We start from the raw sequence: 17,924 nt of genomic DNA on the forward strand, positions 1-17,924 counted from the left end.
TCCACTCTCGCACATTTCCTTTTCTCCTCCGAATTAATGGTTAAGATACAGCCACGTTAAAGGGAAGCTCTGCGAATGCCCTCGCTGACAGCTGCAATATCCTCCCTGCCGCAATACACTTCAAATACCTTCTGGGATCACATATGCTGGAACTTTACACAAAAAGTTTCCACTTGTTTCTTGTGGACTGCACAGAAAAATGAAACAGCTCGCACTGGGAGTTTCCAGATTCTTCATGTTGATTGCCTTTGTTTGTGAATTTCACCTCAAAGTACAGTCTGTTCCTGCAGACCGACCTTCAACTTCCCAGTCAAACTCTTGCCTGTGACTTTAAAGCTTCCTCATTTCAAAGCGCTGTGTGGTCCATGCTATACAGCAGAGCTCGCACCTAGGTTTCCTGAGAAGATCAGGTGAGAAGATCAGGAAACAGAGCCGATACTAGAGAAGGCAAAGAATAAACAGCCTTGACTAAGTTCTGTCTGCATGGTACCCAGGAATGCTTAAAAGTGGTCTTGACCCAGCCTGGGAAGCATAGTGAAGCTTTCACAACTTATGCCTAGACTAAGGAATATACTTATTGCTTTCAATGAAGAAGCAACGGACTTACAAGTTCATTCCCCCAAATGGGAGACCTGAAGTTAGAGTATAGCAAGCCAAAAAAAAAAAAAAAAAAACTTGCTTTAATCCACGCTTTAAAAATTATTACTCAAGTGGCTTAACAAGGTTGCAAAACTAATGGAAATCAGACAGGAGGAAGATGGTGGAGTAGGAGGATGTGGATTGGAGCTCACCTCCCTTCGCAAACACATCAAAGTTACATCTACATGAAAAGCAATCCTCACTGAAAACAAACAGGAGACTGGCAGAAAGACCCTTCTACAACTAAGGCTACAAATAGCCACACGAAGTCAGGTAGGAAGGGAAGAGAAGCGAGCAGGTCAGGACCCACTCCCCTACTGGGGGACACAGGAGAAGAGGGGGATATCGTGGGCTCAGAGATGCCCCCTGGTGAGTGAGCAGTTCGAAGACCTCTTAGCTAGTATGAAAACCAGTGGCACTTACAACAGGGGCTGCAGGAGACCTAGACTGCACTCATGAACAGTGTGCACACAAGCTTGCTCACTCCTGCACCTGGAGGGTATTATGCTTAGGGACATAAGTCAGACAGAGAAAGACAAATACTGGATGATATCACTTACATGTGGAATCTAAAAAACACAACAAACTAGTGAAGATAACAATACAGAAACAGACTCACAAGTATAGAGAACAAGCTAGTAGCTAGCAGTGGGGAGAGGGAAGGGGGGAGGGGCAAAAAAGGGGTAGGGAATTAAGAGGTACAAACTACTATGTATAAAATAAATAAGCTACAAGGTACAGCACAGGGAATATAGCCAATATTTTATAAGCACATTAAATGGAGTATAATCAATAAAAATGTTGAATCACTGTGTTGTCACCCAAAACTTACAGAATATTGTAAATCAACTATGCTTCAATAAAAAGTAGAAAAAAAGTGGAAATCAACATTCTTGAAGTCAGAATGCTTAGAATCCAGTCCCCGTTCTGCAGGAGCTGTGTGTCCTTAGGCAAGTCACCTGGCCTCTCTGAGCACCTGTAAAATGGTGCTAAGCCCTAACACCACGAACCCATAAGGTCTCTCTGAGGAGCATCAGATACCATAAAGGAGGGGCAGCTCCATGGAAAGTCTAAGGTTTACATTAATAAGGGGACAAGCAACAAGAAGACACACTGGGAGTTCAAAACCTCTTGGTTTTGTCCCAAAAAACAACAGCCTTCACAAATTCAACAAATACTGTAGGAAGTAAAAGATACATTGCCCAAAATTAAAAACAAAAAGGAAAAATCTTGGAACATTGGTGCATGCATATATTATGGTTAAATATATAATGCAGAGAGAAGAATGCTAATCAAATTCATGAATTTATGCTTTAATTTCCAAAGCTAAATATTATGGCTTGATTGAGTACTATCTAGTATGCCTTGATCTCAGGTATTAGCATACGAAAGGCTGACTGCCCTTAGCTCTCTGCCCTCCCAAAGGTACCACTTGTATATTTAAATATGGGGCACATTTATTAGTGGTCATGCACACTGTATAGTTAAAGAACAACCTGTTACTTAAATAGTCCACGTAATAGTTAGAAGTAGAATCAGACAAAAAACTCATCAACCTCCAAAGCATCCTTCCCTAGTGGGACATTAGCTAGACTCAAGTCAAGACACATACCCAAAAATATATATCAAACAGCAAGAACAATATTCTGTTTCTCATAAACAATATTTGTAAGTCAGTTTAATATTTATGTGGTGTTTAGGAAAAGCCTGCCAGAGATCTTAAGCTCTTGATAAAGGACAAAGGGAAAATGTAAAATTTCTTTGCAGAGCCTAAACAGGGAGGCCAACTTCAAAGGAGGTTTATGTGCTCTATTACAAAACCTGACAATTATTTGCCTCTTGTCTTTCAAGAGACTGATGTTCTGGGATTATCACCTTGAAAACCCAGTGGGAACCTTTGCCACACGTAGCTGGCACCTATCAACATTCAGACATAGCACAAGTGACCAGGGCATGACAGACAGAGCAGTTTTTATGGGTAGAGCAGGTAGACATGACTCAGTTTTCCCACACCAGAGCCATCAAGAGATGCCAAGAGTCCACAGAAACCTCGACGATTCTGGGTCTTGTTTCCAGCTTAGCCTGCTCTTGGCAGATGGAAGGGTCCAGTTCCCTCCTCTCCCCGCAAGTGCCAGGCCCATGCTCAGAGGCAGGTATCTCCCTGTGTACTGACTGACTGATGAGAGGGTCGGTACCCAGGCCTTCTCATCACTAAGCCCAGAGACCTCTCCCACCTGGCCACACTGGCCCAAGTACTTTCAAAGTCATGGGTCAGGGCTTCCCTGGTGGCGCAGTGGTTGAGAGTTCGCCTGGCGATGCGGGGGACGCGGGTTCGTGCCCTGGTCTGGGAGGATCCCGCGTGCCACGGAGCGGCTGGGCCCGTGAGCCATGGCCGCTGGGCCTGCGCGTCCGGAGCCTGTGCTCCACAACGGGAGAGGCCGCAGTGGTGAGAGGCCCGCGTACCGCAAAAAAAAAAAAAAAAAAAAAGTCATGGGTCAAATGTTTTCCAACTTTTCCCTGAAATTTCATGGAAGGGATCCTCTTTGGATGCCTTGGTGTAGCCACACCTCAATCCTCCCTTTTCTTCTAGAACAGGCAGAGAAATAACCAAAACAAAACTAGGTACTTCAGGTATGGAGGTTCCTTAAAAAACTACAAATAGAACTACCATATGACCCAGCAATCCCACTACTGGGCATATACCCTGAGAAAACCATAATTCAAAAAGAGACATGTACCAAAATATTCATAGCAGCCCTATTTACAATAGCCCGGAGATGGAAACAACCTAAGTGTCCATCATCGGATGAATGGATAAAGAAGATGTGGCACATATATACAATGGAATATTACTCAGCCATAAAAAGAAATGAAATTGAGCTATTTGTAATGAGGTGGATAGACCTAGAGTCTGTCATACAGAGTGAAGTAAGTCAGAAAGAGAAAGACAAATACTGTATGCTAACACATATATATGGAATTTAAGAAAAAAAAATGTCATGAAGAACATAGGGGTAAGACAGGAATAAAGACACAGACCTACTAGAGAATGGACTTGAGGATATGGGGAGGGGGAAGGGTAAGCTGTGACAAAGTGAAAGAGCGGCATGGACATATATACACTACCAAACGTAAGGTAGATAGCTAGTGGGAAGCAGCCGCATAGCACAGGGAGATCAGCTCGGTGCTTTGTGACCGCCTGGAGGGGTGGGATAGGGAGGGTGGGAGGGAGACGCAAAAGGGAGGGGATATGGAAACATATGTATATGTATAACTGATTAAATTTGTTATAAAGCAAAAAATTTAAAAAAAAAAAAAAACTAGGTACTTCAGACACAACTGGACTGTTTTCTAGAGCAAGCACTTCTGTTGACAGTATTTATTTCTAAATGTGATCACTGTTCATGCCTTCCAGAGTAATTAAAATAAACTGGCTATCTGAGTGCAGAATTGCTTTATTTTATAAAGCAGGAGGAATGTGTGATTACTCAGGAAATGACATTTTCTCCTTTGTACAGCTGCAGCCCTGGGTTAGAAAGGACCTACTAAGAGGTCTTGCCGTTGTCTGGGATGGACTTGCAGCCTGAGAATTCCCTCTGCCATGATATTCAGAGTTAAGCAACTAATTTCAAAATAAGGGAGAATAAGTAGGATCAAAGCAGGTGTTTGCTCCATTAAGATCCTATGAAGATATACTGTACGTGAAAATTTTTCATAGCACTGTTTAAAAATGTATTTTCCTGATAGAAATAGCAACATCCACAAGGCAAGGACCCAAAAGAGAATCATTTAGTGGTAAAATAACCAGCCATGATGAGAAAAGCCGACTGTCCCTCCTTGGGTCATCACATCCCCCCCACTGGCCTCACCCACCAGCCAAGGTCCTCTTCAGGGAACACCTCAAGCTACTGAGCTATACAAACAAAGGGCCATCTGCATTTTAATTCAATTACGCGTAAAGTAACCCCAGTTGCCCCATCCAGACACCTGGATGATTCACTGGTCTGCCTGCTCACACTGCTCCCTTTATATCAAGGAATTACAGCTCTGGAGCTCCTCATCTGCCATTTTTAATTAAAAAAGGAAAAATCATCCTTTTTTGAGGGGTTAGTCATTATATGAAAAGTTGATCCTCTTATTTCATTTTGTTTAAAGAAATAGGTTGAAAAATAATAATGCAAAATTTCTCTAAGGAGTATAATGATAATTATTCTTGCTTTCAAATTCCTTATTCATGTTTGGAGTCAGAGAAATTAGCAATCTACTGCTCAGTAAGCCCCAGAAAAACAGGAGGGAAACTATACAGACCTTGCCCTCTGCTTTTTCTCTCTTCTTCTCTTTTTCTCTCCCAGCCTTGCCAGATTCCACAGCTATCTATCTATTCTCTTCTCCTTCGGGTTTTGCTTCCACCTGAGAAAGAGCTGAATTCCTTGAAATCTTAAAAATCCCAGCTTCTCCTACTTGCTTACAACCTCCAAATCACTTGGTACCTTTAATCACACTTCCCTAGTTTGCTAGCCACTAACCTCGCCACTGCCAGCTCTGCAGCCAACATCAGCACAGGCTGCGCTGGTATCTAGGCATCCCTGTTTTAAAATATTTATGACCTGATCACATTTCATGGCGATTTTTTAGGATATTCCCATTTTCAAACCCCTAGCACATGGCTTCATGGTAGTTTGACTTTCAGAGTTGTAAACTATGTCACTATTTACAAGCAGAATTTGAATCTATAGAACGAAGCCGGTTAAGTGTTTGCCAGTAACAAAGTGAAATCAGGAAAATAATTAATTAAATGACTCTACCTATATATTGAGCTCATCTGGTCCCATTATTAAATAAAAACTCCATTTTTAAAATTCACAGAAGAATTAAAAGCCACAGTCTCCGCTCTCCCGACACAAGGAGGTCCAGAACATGCCATTCTCCAGAAAATGAATTCAAAACTTCAAGAGTTCCTTCCCTCTCTGAACCAATTTGACTACACTCCTCAAAGAAAGAACAGTTTTAGAAACATCAATTTAAACACAGTAAAGCCATTGTAACATAAGTTGTTCTACCAACTGTAAAAGCTTTTCCTCAGACTGAGCTGCTTACTTAGTTTTTGTTGACTTTGTTTACTTTGGGGAGTCCTATTTACTTATTGCTATAGGGGCATTTGTTTATATTTATGTAGGCTTCAGTCACATATACTACAGCTTTTTAAGTACATAGATGTGGCTTCAGCTTGTATGTTTTACTCCATTTTACAAGAAGGGATTTTCTAGTGTAGACAGGTATTCTGTGCTCTGAGTCTTGATGCACTCACACACATATCTGAATGCCAGTGCATTCGAAAAATGAGAAACAAAAATATCCACTAATATAAAATGATACTTGCACACCAATGTTCATAGCAGCATTACTTACAATAGCCAAGACACGGAAGCAACCTAAGTGTCCATCAACAGAGGAATGGATAAAGCATATGCAGTACATATATACAATAGAATACTACTCAGCCACTGAAAAGAATGAAATAATGTCATTTATAGCAACATGGATGGACCTCAAGGTTTCCATACTCAGTGAAGTAAGTTATCCAAAGACAAGTATCATATCACCTATGTGTGGAATCTAAAAAACTGATATAAATGAACATTTAAGAAACAGAAACAGGGCTTCCCTGGTGGCGCAGTGGTTGAGAGTCTGCCTGCCGATGCAGGGGACACGGGCTCATGCCCCGGTCCGGGAAGATCCCACATGCTGTGGAGTGGCAGGGCCCGTGAGCCATGGCTGCTGAGCCTGCGCATCTGGAGCCTGTGCTCCACAACGGGAGAGGCCACAACAGCGAGAGGCCCGCATACCGCAGAAAAAAAAAAAAAAAAACAGAAACAGACTCACAGAGACAGAAAAACAAACTAGAGGTTGCCAAAGGGGAAAGAGGAGGGTAGAGAGGCAAATTAGGGGTATGGGATTAACAGATGCAAACTACTAGGTATAAAATAGATAAGCAACAGGATGTACTGTATAGGACAGCAACTTATACCCATTATCTTGCAATAACCTATAAAGGAATATAATCTGCAAAAATAATGAATTACTACACCGTAAACACGAAACTAACACAATATTATAAATTAACTGTACTTCAATCTCTAAAAAAACACTGAAATGATAGAATATTTAAATTTTTAATATTAAAAAACTCACAAAAACAAGCAAACAAAACCCTCAAGTGGCTCCTTTGAAAAGCTAGCCTTGCAAAGCGGCCCTCAGAACCAGAAAGTGTACAGCCTCCCAGCAGACCCACTGCTTGGTCTACTACAGCAGGCTGGTCTCTTGCTTTCCATACCCCCTCCACTGTGCTAATGGAGGCCCACCGGGCCCATCAGAGAGCCAGGAGAGCCCAGGAGAGCCTCTGGCTTTGTTCCTTACTCAAAAATCTGTTTCTGAAGTTTAGGCTGATGCTGGGAACTTTGTCGAAGTTTCTGCAGAGGAATCAAAGAATGCCTCCTGCCATGACACTTGTAATGTCTGCCACATGGAAGCCTCAAAATGCCTGGCTTCACACTGAGGCACCCCGTGAGCCTCCCAACCAGCCCTCCCTGCCGGGGTGCTCAGGAAGACGAAGGCCCAGGGGAGACGTCTCTCCAAGAGGTTCACACAGCACAGGACAAAATGGTGCCCCGCCCCTCAAGGTGCATTCCGCTAGAGCAGCCCTCACCAGCAAGGCCCCAGCCCACCGCACTCAACCTGTCTGAAGTCTCCACCGTGCGCAGGGAGCTGAGAGCCAGGGGTTTATATAAGAGGTGGGCACAGGGAGCCCTCGAAGCTCCTCCGTGGCCTCCAGTCGTCACTAAAGGTTCCCAACTGAGACTCCCAGGGTGCAAAGCGGGAGCTCCTGGCTGTTCGGTCCCAGAGGCCTTTTGGGGGCCTGAGGGGCGGAACGCTCCGCCCTTCCTGGATACCCGGATTCCCACCAAGTAGTGCCGGATGAGGGGCGTGGAGCCAGAAGATTGAGGCTTTTCAGGTCCAATCTGGGCTCCAAGGTGGAAATAAACAAGCTCACATCTCTCCTAATCAAAAGGGCTGCTGTACCTGGAGGGCATCTAAAATCTCGCCCGTGGCTAAGTGTCGAGTATTCAGTCCTGTCCGGTTGACGCCATTCGCCGCTCACCGCTCGACTCGCTGCTCGCTGCTCCTGCTCTGCAGGGTGGGCTGAGCTGTGCCGAGAACCCCGAGAGGTCAGAGGTAGAGCAACTAAAGAAGGTTGCATTTTACCTGCTAAAAGCGCGGCCATCCAAAGGTCAAAAGTTTCTTCCACCCTCCCCCATCGGCGCTCATTTCCTGCCTTTCTCTGGAGAGATCTCCAGCAGAGTTTTCCACTGTTGCCCTTTATTACGTTATCTAATGTATCAAGTCTGTTTCTAAAGACTTTAGGGAAGACAATTTCACAGCCTCCCTCAGGCAGCCCCTCCAGAATCGAATAACCCTTCCTGAGGAAAAAGATTTACCACTCCATGTTTTCTCAAGCTGGCCAATTTTGTGACAAGTGAAAAGGACCTTCAGTGAGTTGAAAGATGGGTACCCAACTTTAATCCAGATCCAGCATGCAGTGCACGATGAACAAAGAAAGTATGAATTTAACACCACTAATATTAAACTTAATTCATAATAGTGACAACCCTTGCCCCTCAGACAAGGAGGATATGCCACAAAAAGTTCTCCAGAGCTTTCTATCTCCAATGCAATCCTTCTGATTTCAAAACTGGATCACTGAAGGGAATTCCCTGGCAGGCCAGTAGTTAGGACCCTGCGCTTTCACCACCAAGCCCCGGGTTCCATCCCTGGTTAGGGAACAAAGAGCCCACAAGCCAAGCAGGGTGCAGCAAAAACAAAACAAAACAAAACCCCACAAACAAACAAAGAAACAAAAAACTGGATCACTCAATCATTTCACAATGTATACACATATCAAAACATCCCGTGGGGGCTTCCCTGGTGGCGCAGGGGTTGAGAGTCTGCCTGCCGAGGCAGAGGACGCGGGTTCGGGTCCCGGTCCGGGAAGATCCCACGTGCCGTGGAGCGGCTGGGCCCGTGTGCCATGGCCGCTGAGCCTGCACGTCCGGAGCCTGTGCTCCGCAATGGGAGAGGCCACAACAGTGAGAGGCCCGCATACCGCAAAAAAATAAAATAAAATAAAAAATCACGTGGTACACCTTAAATATGTATTTTTAATTTGTCAATCATATCTCATTAAAACTCGGGGAGGTGGGATGCACCGCTCTGTGGAGTAGTCTTTGGATGTATTCTTTTCTCCATGCTAAAATTAAAGATAAAAATCCTGAACGGTTATGGAGTTTAGAAAGAAGCTCCTGAACTCAGTTTCAGGAGGGACTAATTTTGAAACAGCATGAGTCCTCCCGAAGTGTATTTTAAGTAGACCATTCTGATTTGTAGCTGTATTACACCTTTCAAGCACTACAAACTCTAATTATTTAGTTTAAAAGCTTCAGCATGGCATTACATCTGCAAGAACCAGGAAACAATAGAGCAAAAAGATGCTTAGTGAGGCAGGCATTTATGTAACACTTCCCAAGTCCTAAAGCACAATGCTGCAAGGGGGGCAGAAAGGTCAGGTCCCATCTTCACCAACTTTCATGTTCTTTTTATCCTTAAATAAATGGATTCTTTCAGTGGCAGACTGCATGCAAGGGGGTAATGATAGCATATAGGTATGTAATGCTTGTCATTTGTAGAGCACATCATTAGCATTAATTAACTTTAATTATGCAATTAGTGCTGAGTTGTCAGAGACAACATTCAAAAGAGAGCGATTATTAAATGCATTAATCCTAATAACCATCAGCCAGGCTTCCTTGGAAACGAGGCATAACTCGCCCCCCAAAGCAGAGAGATTAGCAGTAGCAGAGCAGGAAGAGCTTGGGCTTGAGTATAAATCCTGGCCGGTCCTGGAGAAGGTAATTAACATCTCTGAAGCCATGGCCGGCCCAATAATAAATAATACCTGCCTCATAGAGTTGGGAGGATTTGATGGGACGATGCATGCAGAGTGCCTGGCACAGGGCCTAGGAAGAAGGAGGCCCTGGTCAGTGCGGCTGTAATTACCATCAGGAATCACAATAGAATGTTCACCAAACCAGGGAGGGCTTCCATGCCCCCTGGACACAGCATGCAGGATTTGAGGGACTTCCACTGGTCTTGCTTGGAGGTACCACCTTATCTCTGGTCTTTCTCACAGGGGACCAGTTGATATCAGACATTAGGTAAGCACTCCTCTGCAAAGAAAGGACAGCCATGAGTGGCTTCTATAGCAAGCCCCCAAATTCCATGGACGTCTCCAAAGAATTTCCCTGGAAGACAAAAAAAAAACAAGTGATGTAAGGTTTTATCTCTGTGTGGTCATCAAACTGCTGGTTCTTTGTTTCATCCCCAAAGGAGATAAGAATCTCATTTTCACATCTCTTAAGGGAAAAGAGAAGGCGCTTGTACAAAACTGACATCAAGTCACTCCTGGCTTGTAAGGACACCCACACACTCGTCCATCCCCAGTTCATTCAGAGGCCATTTTGTGGAGCTGTGGTAATATTTCTACTACATCTGAAATACACTGATCAGTGTGTGATTTGAGATTCCATTAAAAGTCCCCCATTTTTCCTGGTATGATATGAATATAGAGTAGTATACCTTAATGAATTATGGTCTATTTTACTTTTCGGAAAATTCAATGATAAACACATGAGAGGAATTTAAGGAGTGCTATTTTAATTCATTTTGAAGTTTTAAAAATCCATCAAGGAATTCTGGAAGGATCTTCCCTTAATATCCTTATGCTTTTCCATTCTATCCATCAAATAGAAAGTGGATGGCCGCTATTTTGTTATGTACAACATTCTCCATTAAGCCAGGAGTATGTGCCTGAAAAAAGATCTGCTTCTAGATGCCAGGCCCCTCCTATAGAGCATGGTTGTTGCTCTGGACAACAACCGTGCAAAAATTCCAAAAACAGAGTCATACTTTCTGGTGCTAAAAATGCTCTTTAGGCGAAAAAGGTGTGTGAACTGTCCTCCCCCATCACTAGCCCTGTTTAAGTCCACGACGGTGTCAGCTCTAACCTGCACTCTTGACTAGAGTCCTCACTACCCACGCTCTCGGCCCCTCCAAACTGTTCTCCCCCCAGCAGCCAGAGTGGCCTCTAAAAGTGTTCATGTCACATCATTCCCATGGCAGGGATGCTGTTGGCTTCCCTCATTCCTGGCTATTGAGGAAGGCCCAATCCCGTCCTCACCTCCTCTAATACCATCCCAGTTTTAATGGCTACTTTTCTGTCCTCACTCCACAACAGTTAGAAGATATATATATATAATCTTATTATATACATATACATAGGTGATCTTACTATATACACGATATTTATTATATATTATATATATCTTATATACATATAACTTTGCTATAACTTTTACTAAATATTTTGATGTGACGAACTATGGAAAGACATGTTTTGACATTGGAACCCTGAAAAAAATAATGGTTCCTTCTGGGAGATCATTAACTAAAAAGAAAACAAAAAGATGTTAAAATATGTTCTCAGAGAGCTCAAACAAACATGCTTCCCTCTTCCTCTACTTCCAACTTAAAGAATCAGTTTAGAACATTGACATTACCTATGTTCTTCAACCTACAGAGTGTTCGTGAAGCTCCCAAAAGGCTCCTACAATGATGTGGGTGGGTGTCAGTAGGGAACTTGCTGGGGCTCCTGCCTTGGTGATGCTGGCATATCCAGGCTGGCCTCCTAGGTGGCCCGGCCCCAGCCCATCACTTTCTAACTGAGGACACTGAGGCCCATTGAATCCCGTGAGAAGGATAGTGCAGAATCTGAGGGCTAGAGCTCGGCTGTGCCCAGACGGCAAGCCTGGGCTGCTCCCACTTTATCATGCCCACATGTATTTTGCCCCTACAAAAAGGTTGCTTTGAAACAGAGGATGAACGGGCTTCTAAAGCTCTTCATAAATCCCCAACAAATAGAAAGATAGACTTAAACAGAAGCATATCAGTAATTACATTAAATGAAAATAGTCTAAAAACCTCAATTAAAAGATTAGGATTGTCAGACTGGAGAAATAAATCGAGGCTGACCTCTACTCTTTTCTACAGGAAAGACATTTAGATACAAAGATGAAGAGCAGTTTAAAGTTAAAGGATGAAAAACTAGATACCATGCAAATTCTAGTCATAAGAAAAATGGAGTGGCTATATTCATATTAGACAATGTAGACTGCAGAGCAAGTAATACTACCAGAGATAAAGAGTAACATTTCATAATAATAAAAGAGTCAATTTAAGAAGACATAACAGAAAACAATTCCATTTACAACAGCCTCACAAAGAATAAAATACTTAGAAATAAACTTAACCAAGGAGGTCCCCCTTCCCACATACCTGTCCTATGTATCCCTTCCATCTGGCTTTTCCTGAATTATATCCTTTTATAATAAACTGATAATCTAGTTTAAAAGAAAACAAAAGAAAGAATAGAAGGGCATGTTTCTGGGACATCTGAAACAGGGAACACTCTGGTTCAAGGTGACCAGAGAGTCCCCGGCTCTGTGCCACTGACACCATCTTTTCCTCTTATCGGAATCTAAGAGGACTCTCGTATGGGTACGTGGTGTGTGCATGCCCATGTATGGCCAAGTGGTCAGGGATTTGGGGGAGTTACAGGTGGCCTGGACTTCACATGACAGGATGAGTTGCTATCCCAATTTCTTAAGATCAACATTTCTTTTTTAAAAATAAAGAAGCCAAAAATAAAAGCAAACAAGTTTTGTTCATTGGTTCGTTTGTCTTTGTTTGATTTTTACAAAACAAAAAAAAGGAAAGAAAAGAAAGGGGTCTCGGGCAAAAGCTGCCTTCCAAACTATACGCAGTTTTTCAGTAACTTCTTTGGTAAAGAAATAAATATAGTGGGCACAAGACACCTCCCATTCCAGTGCATTCAGGTCAGTTTCAGTTGAGAATCTTGGTCATTGTTCTGGACCCCTAGTGTAGACCTTGGTGCTAGACCATGACAATGGTTCTTTAGCTGTCCTGGTTTTCTCTGGCCTCTCTAGCCATCCAAACCAGTGGCTGGGGCTTGCAGAGAGAGGGGGGCTTCCCTTTGTTTGACAAATACTGGACTTGATAGATGTTAGTTTGTCTTTGCCTCCCCAATCTAGGCCGAGGACTCCTTTCCAGCTTCCTGGTTCCTGCAGTGGTACTACCTCTGTGCTAGCCGTGCCACATTGTTCACCTGCCCAAAGCTTCTCAAGTCTGACGCTCTTCCATTCCACCACAGCCGTCTGCAACTCCAGAGACCAGAGATCCCATGGGGGTTTACAGCATCAAGCCCATGTGTGGTAGAGGAACAGGACAGGGCAGGGTGCGGGGGTGAATTTAATTTGTGATTTCATGCTACATAGGTCAGATAAATTTCTCCTCTGAGCAGCCTCAGAGTCCCACCTTTCATATCTCCAAACAGCCCATGTAGTCTTCCACAACCCTGAGACTGAGTGCCTCCTTAAATTTTGTGCCCTAGGCACCTCCCTTGCTCACCCTAGTTCCAGCCTTTTTGCTCAGTTCTCTTTTTATGGGAGACCTCAGGAAGGTTGGGCCATCACTGACCTCTTCCATCTTTTTAAGGTGGCTGGTAAAGACCCTAGAGCTGACTTCCCCACCCCAGGTAAAGAGCCCTGGGACTCTACTCCTTTCTGTTCTGAAGTAGTTACTACTGCCCGAGCCATCCTGGGGCAGCTGAAACCAAAAGCACAGGCTTCTGGTGCAGAACCTAAGATGACTTCGTAGGAGAAAACATCCTCACCTAAAGACTGTGAGCGAGGCAATCTTTTGCCCTCTGGTCTTTTTTTTTTTTTTTTTTTCAGCATTCGTGTAATTATTTGTGGCTTCTGTTGCTATGGAAAGAAAACACCACTTACTGTGACAACTGTAGCCGCTTAAGGTGCACAGCTCGTCTCAGGCCATGAAGCTTCAAAAATACTGAACTGTGTAGGGGTTTCATGTCCCTCCTTTTTAAAACATCAACCAAATGTTCTTCTCTCCAGAAAAGCCACCCGAGTATTCACCACTTTCTCTGTGTTACCTGTCATGAAAAACCAGCAGACCTCAACAAGAAATACCCAAGGGCTGAAATCAAAGGAAATTTTAGTAAACATTCAATTTTTAAAAGATTTTAACATTCAGTCAAAAAACAAATAAATGGAGATTTACTGTGTACCTATTTTGCACCAGATGTGTGTAGATTCTTTCACATACATTTCATGTAAGTGTGATTTGACCTCTCTTTACAGAAGACAGAAACAGACCCAGGAAAGTTAAATAACTAGTCCCAAGAGATAGAACTGGCATTCAAACCCAGAGTGGACTGGCTCCACCCAGCCTACCTGGAGCAGTACAATCACCTGATGATTGTAATCAGTCAAAAACTGAGGGTTCAGAATGAGCTTTAAAAAAAATAGAAAACGAAGAGTTCTTGTTTAAAAAAATTTTTTGATCCAATTACTGGCCTTCTTGTCAGTATACCTTGGGAACAGCTATAGTCCCCTCTCATCTGGCTCCCTCTGCCCTGGGTTGGATCAGAAATTATGAGGGTGGGTGGTGGGTGAGGAAATATTGTCAAGGATGTGGAGAAATTGGAACCTTCATGCCCTGCTGGTGGGAATGTCAATATAGCCACATTGGAAAACAGTCTGGCAGTTCCTCAAAAGGTTAAACATAGAGTTACTATAGGACCCAGCAGTTCAGCTCCTAGGTATATGCCCAGGAGAATTGAAAACATACGTCCATACAAAAACTTGTACAGGAATGCTCATACAGCATTATTCAGAAGAGCCAAAAAAATGGAAACAACCCAAATGTCACTCAACTGATGAATTGATAAACAAAATATGGAATATCCATAAAATGGAATATTATTGGGCCATAAAAATGAACGAAGTACTAATTGATGATACAAAATGGATGAAGCTTGAAGACATTATGCTAAGTGAAATAAGCTGCTCCCAAAATAGCATATACTGTATAACTCCACTTATATGAGGTACCTAGAGTAGTCAAATATATATAGACAGAAAGTAGAATGAATGGTGGGCTGGTAGCCAGAGGTTAGAGAAAAGAGGAAATGGAAAATTGTCATTTATGGGTATAGAACTTAGGTTTTGCAAGATTTAAACAGTCCTAGAGATTAGTTATGCAACAATACGAATGTACTTGACATTAATGAACTGTACATTTAAAAATGATTAAGATAGAAATTTTATGTTATGTGCATTTAAACACAATAAAAATAGATTCCATTTATAATGAATGAACTGTCCAGAATAGGCAAACTCATAGAGACAGAAAATAGATTACTGATGCCAGGATCTAGGGGGAAGGAGAATGGGGAATGACTGCTAATGGGTAAGGGGTTTCCTGGGGGGCTGACAAAAATGTTCTAGAATTACATAATGGTGATGTTTGCACAACCTTTTGAACACTCTGAAAAACCACTAAAGTGTACTCTTCTAAAGGGTATATTTTAGGATAAGTAAATCATATATCGATTACAAATTTTATATGATAAAATAGAAGTCTAGGAGTGGGAGCTGGTGTGTATGGCAGACATGAAACTGAGAAGGGTAGGAAGTTGATGATTATGCCCAGCTACAAAGATCTCATCGTATTCTGCTCGCACACAATCATGAACCACAGTTGGCTCAAACCAAGGGTGGGCTTCATCTGGAGATCAAATGTTTGAGCAAAATATATATACATCCTTATGATTATTTTAAACATGACACAAAATCACTGTAAAACACAGTTGATACTAGTCATAATGGCTAACTAACTAGAGGATTCAAAAATAAGTATAATATAAATATATACTAATACTCTATTTGAAACCACCTGAAGGTAATTATATACCCTAACCCCATGTCTTTCAAATAAGGTCCACCTCATTCTCACTATTTATGTTGGATAATAAAAATCTCTGTGGAAAGCTAATGGGATGCTAGGGTAAATTAACAATAAGCATCATTTAGTTAAACTATTTGAGAAAGTCTGGTTCCTACTGGATTACTCAGAACAGCATCAAAGATCTTGATTGATAGCAGTTTATAACACAAGTTCCTGGCTGCCTCATGGGGCAAGGAATTGCCACAAACCTTTTAGAATGAAGAACAGTGAGGAAGTTCTTGGAAACCGAACTGAGCCTTCAGCTCTACAAGGAGCCCTTCCTTGGAACTAATGGCACACTGGAGTGAATATTCTTCACAGTGTACCTAATTCTTCCCCAAAGGGGTTGTTACACTGAATCCAGCAGCTGAGCCTCTTCTCAGGTTTGTCTTCCAAACTTGGCTTTCTTTCTTTTCTTTTTTTGAGGAAAGTTATTATTTTCCTAGCACTGAAGAATATTACCAAGGTGAATGCAAATGGAGCCAAGCTAAAAGCATGGCTAGGAATAACTATCAAATTTCAGTAGCAATTGGAATAGAATAGAGTTAAGAGGGAGACAGAGGTACATACGGAATTATAGGATACAATAAAAGTGACATCACAGTTTATGGGAAAGGATAGATTATTTAGTAGGTGGTGCTGGGAAAATTGTCTCATTATGAGCAGAAAAATCAAAATATGTTCCCATTTAACAACTTGTATGAAGGATAATTCCAGATTGTTTCAAGAATAATTATGAAAGGAAAAAATAGTAACATCAACGAAGAAATTTCTAAAAATAAATTTTGTCTGGAGGTAGGGAAGGATTTCTTGAATAAGACTCTAAAACCAAAGACATAAGGTGAAAATTAATTAACTTGATTAGATTAAAATTAAGCCCACAGCAAACATCATTCTCAATGATGAAAAACTGAAAGCATTTCCTCTAAGATCAGGAAAAAGACAAGGATGTCCACTCTCACCACTATTATTCAACATAGTTTTGTAAGTCCCAGTCACGACAATCAGAGAAGAAAAAGAAATAAAAAGAATACAAGTTGGAAAAGAAGAAGTAAAACTGTCACTGTTTGCAGATGACATGATACTTTACATAGAGAATCCTAAAGATGTCACCAGAAGACTACTAGAGCTAATCAATGGATTTGGTAAAATTCCAGTATACAAAATTAATACACAGAAATCTCTTGCATCCCTATACACTAATGAAGAAAAATCTGAAAGAGAAATTAAGGAAACACTCACATTTACCATTGCAACAAAAAGAATAAAATGCCTAGGAATAAACCTACCTAAGGAGGTAAAAGACCTGTACTCAGAAAACTATAAGACATGGATGAAAGAAATCAAAGATGACACAAACAGATGGAGAGATGTACCATGTTCTTGGATTGGAAGAATCAATATTGTGAAAATGACTTTATTATCCAAAGCAGTCTACAGATTCAATGCAATCCCCGTCAAATTACCAGTGGCATTTTTTACAGAACTAGAACAAAAAATCTTAAAATTTGTATGGAGACACAAAAGACCACAAATAGCCAAAGCAGTCTTGAGGGGAAAAAAAATGGAGCTAGAGGAATCAGACTCCCTGACTTCAGATTATACTACAAAGCTACAGTAATCAAGACAGTATAGTACTGGCACAAAAACAGAAATATAGGTCAATGGAACAGGATAGAAAGCCCAGAGATAAACCCATGTACCTATGGTCAACTAATCTATGACAAAGGAGGCCAGGGTATACAATGGAGAAAAGACAGTCTCTTCAATAAGTGGTGCTGGGAAAACTGGACAGCTGTGTGTAAAAGAATGAAATTAGAACACTCCCTAACACCACACACAAAAATAAACTCAAAATGGATTAAAGACCTAAATGTAAGGCCAGACACTATCAAACTCTTAGAGGAAATATAGGAAGAACACTCTTTGAGATAAATCACAGTAAGATCTTTTTTGACCCACCTCCTAAAGTAATGGAAACAAAAACAAAAATAAACAAATGGGACCTAATGAAACTTATATGCTTTTGCACAGCAAAGGAAACCATAAACAAGATGAAAAGACAACCCTCAGAATAGGAGAAAATATTTGCAAATGAAGCAACTGACAAAGGATTCATCTCCAAAATTTACCAGCAGCTCATGCAGCTCAATATCAAAAAAACAAACAACCCAATCTAAAAATGTGCAGAAGACCTAAATAGACATTTCTCCAAAGAAGATATACAGATTGCCAACAAACACATGAAAGGATGCTCAACATCATTAATCATTAGAGAAATGCAAATC

At 41.7% G+C, this 17,924-nt stretch overlaps 1 protein-coding gene across 1 annotated transcript in view; it reads right to left on the reverse strand.

Annotated features, from left to right (window-relative positions):
* Positions 1 to 13,732, reverse strand: part of PASD1 (PAS domain containing repressor 1) — a gene marked incomplete at its 3' end in the record, with an annotated part of 115,113 nt that extends 101,381 nt beyond the window's left edge. Inside the window, exons 1-2 of the mRNA XM_081222188.1 lie at positions 13,617 to 13,732; positions 9,778 to 9,995 (exon numbers count right to left, since the gene is read on the reverse strand). The remainder of the gene's footprint in view (positions 1 to 9,777; positions 9,996 to 13,616) is intronic.
* Positions 13,733 to 17,924: the final 4,192 nt, after the last annotated feature.

Source organism: Mesoplodon bidens, assembly GCF_964165515.1.
Source record: "Mesoplodon bidens genome assembly, chromosome: X".
Lineage (NCBI taxonomy): Eukaryota > Metazoa > Chordata > Mammalia > Artiodactyla > Ziphiidae > Mesoplodon > Mesoplodon bidens.